The sequence below is a fragment of the Bombina bombina genome, chromosome 7 (genome assembly GCF_027579735.1).
Source record: "Bombina bombina isolate aBomBom1 chromosome 7, aBomBom1.pri, whole genome shotgun sequence".
Taxonomy (NCBI): Eukaryota; Metazoa; Chordata; class Amphibia; order Anura; family Bombinatoridae; genus Bombina; species Bombina bombina.
Genome location: NC_069505.1, coordinates 36,086,272 through 36,095,479, shown reverse-complemented (window position 1 = coordinate 36,095,479; position 9,208 = coordinate 36,086,272).

Below are 9,208 nucleotides of genomic sequence, written 5' to 3'. Positions count from 1 at the left end.
TGAAATAAAAAAAAATCCATTTTATTTGCAAACTGGGTACTGGCAGACAGCTGCCAGTACCCAATATGGCCCCCAATAAGGCAGAGGGGGAGGGTTAGGAAGCTGTTTTGGGGGGGATCAGGGAGGTTGGGGGCTAAGGGGGGGATCCTACACAACAGCATATGTAAATATGCTATATATATATATATATATATATATATATATAAATATAAAAGATACCTTTTTATTTTAGTACTGGCAGACTTTCTGCAGTACTTAAGATGGCAGGGACAATTGTGGGATGGGGGAGGGAAGAGAGCTCTTTGGGAGGGATCAGGGGGTCTGATGTGTCAGGTGGGAAGCTGATCTCTACACTAAAGCTAAAATTAACCCTACAAGCTACCTAATTAACCCCTTCACTGCTGGGCATAATTCATGTGTTGTGCGCAGTTGCATTTAGTGGCCTTCTAACTACCAAAAAAACACGCCAAAGCCATATATGTCTGCTATTTCTGAACAAAGGGGATCCCAGAGAAGCATTTACAACCATTTGTGCCATAATTGCACAAGCTGTTTGTAAATAATTTCAGTGAGAAACCCAAAATGGGCCTAGATCAATACTTGGGGTTGTCTACTACACTAAAGCTAAAATTACCCCAAAAAGCTCCCTACATGCTCCCTAATTAACCCCTTCACTGCTGGACATAATACACGTGTAGTGCGCAGTGGCATTTAGCAGCCTTCTAATTATCAAAAAGCAACGTCAAAGCCATATATGTCTGCTATTTCTGAACAAAGGGGATCCCAGAGAAAAATGTACAACCATTTATGCCATAATTGCACAAGCTATTTGTAAATAATTTCAGTGAGAAACCTAAAGTTTGTGAAAAAGTGAACAATTTTTTTTATTTGATCGCATTTGGTGGTGAAATATACCAAAATATACCAAAATGGGCCTAGATCAATACTTTGGGATGTCTTCTAAAAAAAAATATATACATGTCAATGGATATACAGGGATTCCTGACAGATATCAAGGTTCCAATGTAACTAGCGCTAATTTTGAAAAAAAAAAATGGTTTGGAAATAGCAAAGTGCTACTTGTATTTATTGCCCTATAACTTGCAAAGAACATGTAAACATTGGGTATTTCTAAACTCAGGACAAAATTTAGAAACTATTTAGCATGGGTGTTTTTTGGTGGTTGTAGATGTGTAACAGATTTTGGGGGTCAAAGTTAGAAAAAGTGTGTTTTTTTCCTCATATTTTATAAAAAAAATGTATAGTAAATTATAGGATATGATGAAAATAATGATATCTTTAGAAAGTCCATTTAATGGCGAGAAAAACGTTATACAATATGTGTGGGTACAGTAAACGAGTAAGAGGAAAATTACAGCTCAACACAAACACAGCAGAAATGTAAAAATAGCCCTGGTCCCAAACGGACAGAAAATGGAAAAGTGCTGTGGTCATTAGGGGTTAATGTACACTACTGTTACACCACATATGAGTTGCACTAGGGTGACACTGTGCCCTGGCAGGCACTGAAACGCACACGTGTGAAGGAAACTGACTGCTATTATTTCACAGTCAAAAAAGTGTTGTTTTTTTTTTAATGTACACTACTGTTACACCAGATGAGAGTGGTGGCACTGGGCAAGTGGGCACAGTATACGCTGTGAGCCTGACACACACGCTGGCAGGCAACTGCAATTAGATTACACAGGAAAAAAAAAAAAAGCAGACTGATGTTCTAGCCCTAAAAAGGGCTTTTTGGGGTGCTGTCCTTACAGCAGAGATCAGATGAGTCCTTCAGGACTGTAGTGGACACTGAATACACTAGCGTAGCTATCGATTTCCCTATTAAATCAGCAGCAGCTACACTGTCCCTCCTCTCACTAAGAATGCAGCTTCTGAATGAATCTAAAATGGATGCTGTCCAGGAGGTGGGAGAGGGTCTGGGATTGAAGGTCTGCTGCTGATTGGCTGGAATGTGTCTGCTGACTGTGAGGTACAGGGTCAAAGTATTACTCAATGATGAGGAATAGGGGGCGGACCGAACATCGCATATGTTCACCCGCCGCGGCGAACGCGAACAAGCTATGTTCGCCGGTGAACTATTCGCAACATCACTAGCCACCACTAGATGGCACAATTTGATGCTGTAACATGCACTACAGGGTTTTGTCTTGTGCTATAGCTGCATAATGAGCGCATGTACTTACTGTCACCACTAGATGGCACAATTAAATACTGTAACATGCACTGCAGGGTTTTGTCTTGTGCTAGATCTGCATAATGAGCACATGTACTTACTGTCACCACTAGATGGCACAATTAGATACTGTAACATGCACTGCAGGGTTTTGTCTTGTGCTATAGCTGCATAATGACTGCATGTACATACTGTCACCTCTAGATGGCACAATTAGCTACTGTAACACGCACTGCAGGGTTTTGTCTTGTGCTATAGCTGCATAATGACTGCATGTACTTACTGTCACCACTAGATGGCACAATTAGATGCTGTAACATGCACTGCAAGGTTTTGTCTTGTGCTATAGCTGCATAATGAGCGCATGTACTTACTGTCACCACTAGATGGCACAATTAGATACTGTAACATGCACTGCAGGGTTTTGTCTTGTGCTATAGCTGCATAATGACTGCATGTACTTACTGTCACCTCTAGATGGCACAATTAGCTACTGTAACACGCACTGCAGGGTTTTGTCTTGTGGTATAGCTGTATAATGAGCACATGTACTTACTGTCACCACTAGATGGCACAATTTGATACTGTAACATGCACTGCAGGGCTTTGTCTTGTGCTATAGCTACACAATGAGCGCATGTACTTACTGTCACCACTAGATGGCACAATTAGATACTGTAACATGCACTGCAGGGTTTTGTCTTGTGCTATAGCTGCATAATGAGCGCATGTACTTACTGTCACCAATAGATGGCACAATTAGATACTGTAACATGCACTGCAGGGTTTTGTCTTGTGTTAGATCTGCATAATGAGTGCATGTACTTACTGTCAATACTAGATGGCACAATTAGCTACTGTCACATGCACTGCAGGGTTTTGTCTTGTGCTATAGCTGCATAATGAGCGCATGTACTTACTGTCACCAATAGATGGCACAATTAGATACTGTTACATGCACTGCAGGGTTTTGTCTTGTTCTATAGCTACATAATGAGTGCATGTACTTACTGACACCACTAGATGGCACAATTAGCTACTGTAACATGCACTGCAGGATTTTGTCTTGTGCTAGTTCTGCATAATGAGTGCATGTACTTACTGTCACCACTAGATGGCACAATTGGATACTGTAACATGCACTGCAGGGTTTTGTCTTGTGCTATAGCTGCATAATGAGTGCATGTACTTACTGTCAACACTATGTGGCACAATTAGACACTGTAACATGCACTGCAGGGCTTTGTCTTGTGCTATAGCTACATAATGAGTGCATGTACTTACTGTCAACACTAGGTGGCACAATTAGACACTGTAACATGCACTGCAGGGTTTTGTCTTGTGTTAGATCTGCATAATGAGTGCATGTACTTACTGTCACCACTAGATGGCACAATTAGACACTGTAACATGCACTGCAGGGTTTTGTCTTGTGCTATAGCTGCATAATGACTGCATGTACTTACTCTCACCACTAGGTGGCACAATTTGATACTGTAACATGCACTGCAGGGTTTTGTCTTGTGCTGTATCTGCATAATGAGTGCATGTACTTACTGTCACCACTAGATGGCACAATTAGATACTGTAACATGCACTGCAGGGTTTTGTTTTGTGATAGATCTGCATAATGAGGGATATGTACTTCCTGTCACCACTAGATGGCAAAATTAGATACTGTAACATGCACTGCAGGGTTTTGTCTTGTGCTAGTTCTGCATAATGAGCGCATGTACTTACTGTCACCACTAGATGGCACAATTTGATACTGTAACATGCACTGCAGGGTTTTGTCTTGTGCTATAGCTACATAATGAGCGCATGTACTTACTGTCACCACTAGATGGCACAATTAGATACTGTAACATGCACTGCAGGGTTTTATCTTGTGCTATAGCTACATAATGACTGCATGTACTTACTGTCACCACTAGATGGCACAATTAGATACTGTTACATGCACTGTAGGGTTTTGTCTTGTGTTAGATCTGCATAATGAGTGCATGTACTTACTGTCACCACTAGATGGCACAATTAGACACTGTAACATGCACTGCAGGGTTTTGTCTTGTGGTCGATCTCCATAATGACTGCATGTACTTACTGTCACCACTAGGTGGCACAATTAGATACTGTAACATGCACTGCAGGGTTTTGTCTTGTGCTAGATCTACATAATGAGCACATGTACTTACTGTCACCACTAGGTGGCACAATTAGATACTGTAACATGCACTGCAGGGTTTTGTCTTGTGCTATAGCTACATAATGAGCGCATGTACTTACTGTCACCACTAGATGGCACAATTAGACACTGTAACATGCACTGCAGGGTTTTGTCTTGTGTTAGATCTGCATAATGAGTGCATGTACTTACTGTCACCACTAGGTGGCACAATTAGACACTGTAACATGCACTGCAGGGTTTTGTCTTGTGTTAGATCTGCATAATGAGTGCATGTACTTACTGTCACCACTAGATGGCACAATTAGATACTGTAACATGCACTGCAGGGTTTTGTCTTGTGTTGGATCTGCATAATGAGCGCATGTACTTACTGTCACCACTAGATGGCACAATTTGATACTGTAACATGCACTGCAGGGTTTTGTCTTGTGCTATAGCTGCATAATGAGTGCATGTACTTACTGTCACCACTAGATGGCACAATTAGATACTGTAACATGCACTGCAGGGCTTTGTCTTGTGTTAGATCTGCATAATGAGCACATGTACTTACTGTCACCACTAGATGGCACAATTAGACACTGTAACATGCACTGCAGGGTTTTGTCTTGTGCTAGATCTGCATAATGAGCGCATGTACTTACTGTCACCACTAGCTGGCACAATTTGATACTGTAACATGCACTACAGGGTTTTGTCTTGTGCTATAGGTGCATAATGAGTGCATGTACTTACTGTCACCACTAGATGGCACAATTAGACACTGTAACATGCACTGCAGGGCTTTGTCTTGTGTTAGATCTGCGTAATTAGCGCATGTACTTACTGTCACCACTAGGTGACACAATTAGATACTGTAACATGCACTGTAGGGTTTGGTCTTGTGCTATAGCTACATAATGAGTGCATGTACTTACTGTCACCACTAGGTGGCACAATTAGATACTGTAACATGCACTGCAGGGTTTTGTCTTGTGTTAGTTCTGCATAATGAGTGCATGTACTTACTGTCACCACTAGGTGACACAATTAGATACTGTAACATGCACTGCAGGGTTTTGTCTTGTGCTATAGCTACATAATGAGCGCATGTACTTACTGTCACCACTAGGTGACACAATTAGATACTGTAACATGCACTGTAGGGTTTGGTCTTGTGCTATAGCTACATAATGAGTGCATGTACTTACTGTCACCACTAGGTGGCACAATTAGATACTGTAACATGCACTGCAGGGTTTTGTCTTGTGTTAGTTCTGCATAATGAGTGCATGTACTTACTGTCACCACTAGATGGCACAATTAGACACTGTAGCATGCACTGCAGGGTTTTGTCTTGTGCTAGATCTGCATAATGACTGCATGTACTTACTGTCACCACTAGGTGGCACAATTAGCTACTGTAACATGCACTGCAGGGTTTTATCTTGTGCTGTAGCTACATAATGAGCGCATGTACTTACTGCCACCACTAGATGGCACAATTAGATACTGTAACATGCACTGCAGGGTTTTGTCTTGTGCTATAGCTGCATAATGAGTGCATGTACTTACTGTCACCACTAGATGGCACAATTAAATACTGTAACATGCACTGCAGGGTTTTGTCTTGTGCTAGTTCTGCATAATGAGTGCATGTACTTACAGTCACCACTAGATGGCACAATTAGATACTGTAACATGCACTGCAGGGTTTTGTCTTGTGCTAGTTCTGCATAATGAGTGCATGTACTTACTGTCACCACTAGATGGCACAATTAGATACTGTAACATTCACTGCAGGGTTTTGTCTTGTGGTATAGCTGTATAATGAGCGCATGTACTTACTGTCACCACTAGATGGCACAATTAAATACTGTAACATGCACTGCAGGGTTTTGTCTGGTGCTAGTTCTGCATAATGAGTGCATGTACTTACTGTCACCACTAGATGGCAAAATTAGATACTGTAACATGCACTGCAGGGTTTTGTCTTGTGCTATAGCTACATAATGAGCGCATGTACTTACTGTCACCACTAGATGGCACAATTTGATACTGTAACATGCACTGCAGGGTTTTATCTTGTGCTATAGCTACATAATGAGTGCATGTACTTACTGTCACCACTAGATGGCACAATTAGCTACTGTAACATGCACTGCAGGGTTTTGTCTTGTGCTATAGCTACATAATGAGTGCATGTACTTACTGTCACCACTAGATGGCACAATTAGATACTGTAACATGCACTGCAGGGTTTTGTCTTGTGCTAGATCTACATAATGAGCGCATGTACTTACTGTCACCACTAGATGGCACAATTAGCTACTGTAACATGCACTGCAGGGATTTGTCTTGTGCTATAGCTACATAATGAGCGCATGTACTTACTGTCACCACTAGATGGCACAATTAGCTACTGTAACATGCACTGCAGGGTTTTGTCTTGTGCAAGATCTGCATAATGAGAGCATGTACTTACTGTCACCACTAGGTGGCACAATTAGATACTGTAACATGCACTGCAGGGTTTTGTCTTGTGCTATAGCTACATAATGAGTGCATGTACTTACTGTCACCACTAGATGGCACAATTAGATACTGTAACATGCACTGCAGGGTTTTGTCTTGTGTTAGATCTGCATAATGAGTGCATGTACTTACTGTCACCACTAGATGGCACAATTAGATACTGTAACATGCACTTCAAGGTTTTCCCTTATGCTATAGCAGCATAATGAGCGCATGTACTTACTGTTACCACTAGATGGCACAATTAGACACTGACCTACACTGTAGGGTTTTGTATTGTGCTATAGCTACATAATGAGCGCATGTACTTACTCTCACCACTAGATGGCACAATTAGATACTGTAACATGCACTGCAGGGTTTTGTCTTGTGCTATAGCTGCATAATGAGCGCATGTACTTACTGTCACCACTAGATGGCAGAATTAGATACTGTAACATGCACTGCAGGGTTTTGTCTTGTGCTATAGCTACACAATGAGCGCATGTACTTACTGTCACCACTAGATGGCACAAGTAGATACTGTAACATGCACTGCAGGGTTTTGTCTTGTGCTATAGCTACATAATGAGTGCATGTACTTACTGTCACCACTAGATGGCACAATTAAATACTGTAACACGCACTGCAGGGTTTTGTCTTGTGCTATAGCTACATAATGAGTGCATGTACTTACTGTCACCACTAGATGGCACAATTAGATACTGTAACACGCACTGCAGGGTTTTGTCTTGTGCTATAGCTACATAATGAGCGCATGTACTTACTGTCACCACCAGGTGGCACAATTAGACACTGTAACATACACTGCAGGGTTTTGTTTTGTGCTATAGCTACATGAGTGCATGTACTTACTGTCACCACTAGATGGCACAATTAGATACTGTAACATGCACTGCAGGGTTTTGTCTTGTGCTAGATCTGCATAATGAGTGCATGTACTTACTGTCACCACTAGATGGCACAATTAGATACTGTAACATGCACTGCAGGGTTTTGTCTTGTGCTAGTTCTGCATAATGAGTGCATGTACTTACTGTCACCACTAGATGGCACAATTAGATACTGTAACATGCACTGCAGCGTTTTGTCTTGTGCTATAGCTACATAATGAGTGCATGTACTTACTGTCACCACTAGATGGCACAATTAGATACTGTAACATGCACTGCAGGGTTTTGTCTTGTGCTAGATCTACATAATGAGCGCATGTACTTACTGTCACCACTAGATGGCACAATTAGCTACTGTAACATGCACTGCAGGGATTTGTCTTGTGCTATAGCTACATAATGAGCGCATGTACTTACTGTCACCACTAGATGGCAAAATTAGCTACTGTAACATGCACTGCAGGGTTTTGTCTTGTGCAAGATCTGCATAATGAGCGCATGTACTTACTGTCACCACTAGATGGCACAATTAGCTACTGTAACATGCACTGCAGGGTTTTGTCTTGTGCTATAGCTACATAATGAGTGCATGTACTTACTCTCACCACTAGATGGCACAATTAGATACTGTAACATGCACTGCAGGGTTTTGTCTTGTGCTAGATCTACATAATGAGCGCATGTACTTACTGTCACCACTAGATGGCACAATTAGCTACTGTAACATGCACTGCAGGGATTTGTCTTGTGCTATAGCTACATAATGAGCGCATGTACTTACTGTCACCACTAGATGGCAAAATTAGCTACTGTAACATGCACTGCAGGGTTTTGTCTTGTGCAAGATCTGCATAATGAGCGCATGTACTTACTGTCACCACTAGATGGCACAATTAGCTACTGTAACATGCACTGCAGGGTTTTGTCTTGTGCTATAGCTACATAATGAGTGCATGTACTTACTGTCACCACTAGATAGCACAATTAGATACTGTAACATGCACTGCAGGGTTTTGTCTTGTGCTAGATCTGCATAATGAGCGCATGTACTTACTGTCACCACTAGATGGCACAATTAGATACTGTAACATGCACTGCAGGGTTTTGTCTTGTGTTAGATCTGCATAATGAGTGCATGTACTTACTGTCACCACTAGATAGCACAATTAGATACTGTAACATGCACTGCAGGGTTTTGTCTTGTGCTATAGCTACATAATGAGTGCATGTACTTACTGTCACCACTAGATGGCACAATTAGATACTGTAACATGCACTGCAGGGTTTTGTCTTGTGTTAGATCTGCATAATGAGTGCATGTACTTACTGTCACCACTAGATGGCACAATTAGCTACTGTAACATGCACTGCAGGGTTTTGTCTTGTGCTATAGCTGCATAAGGAGTGCATGTACTT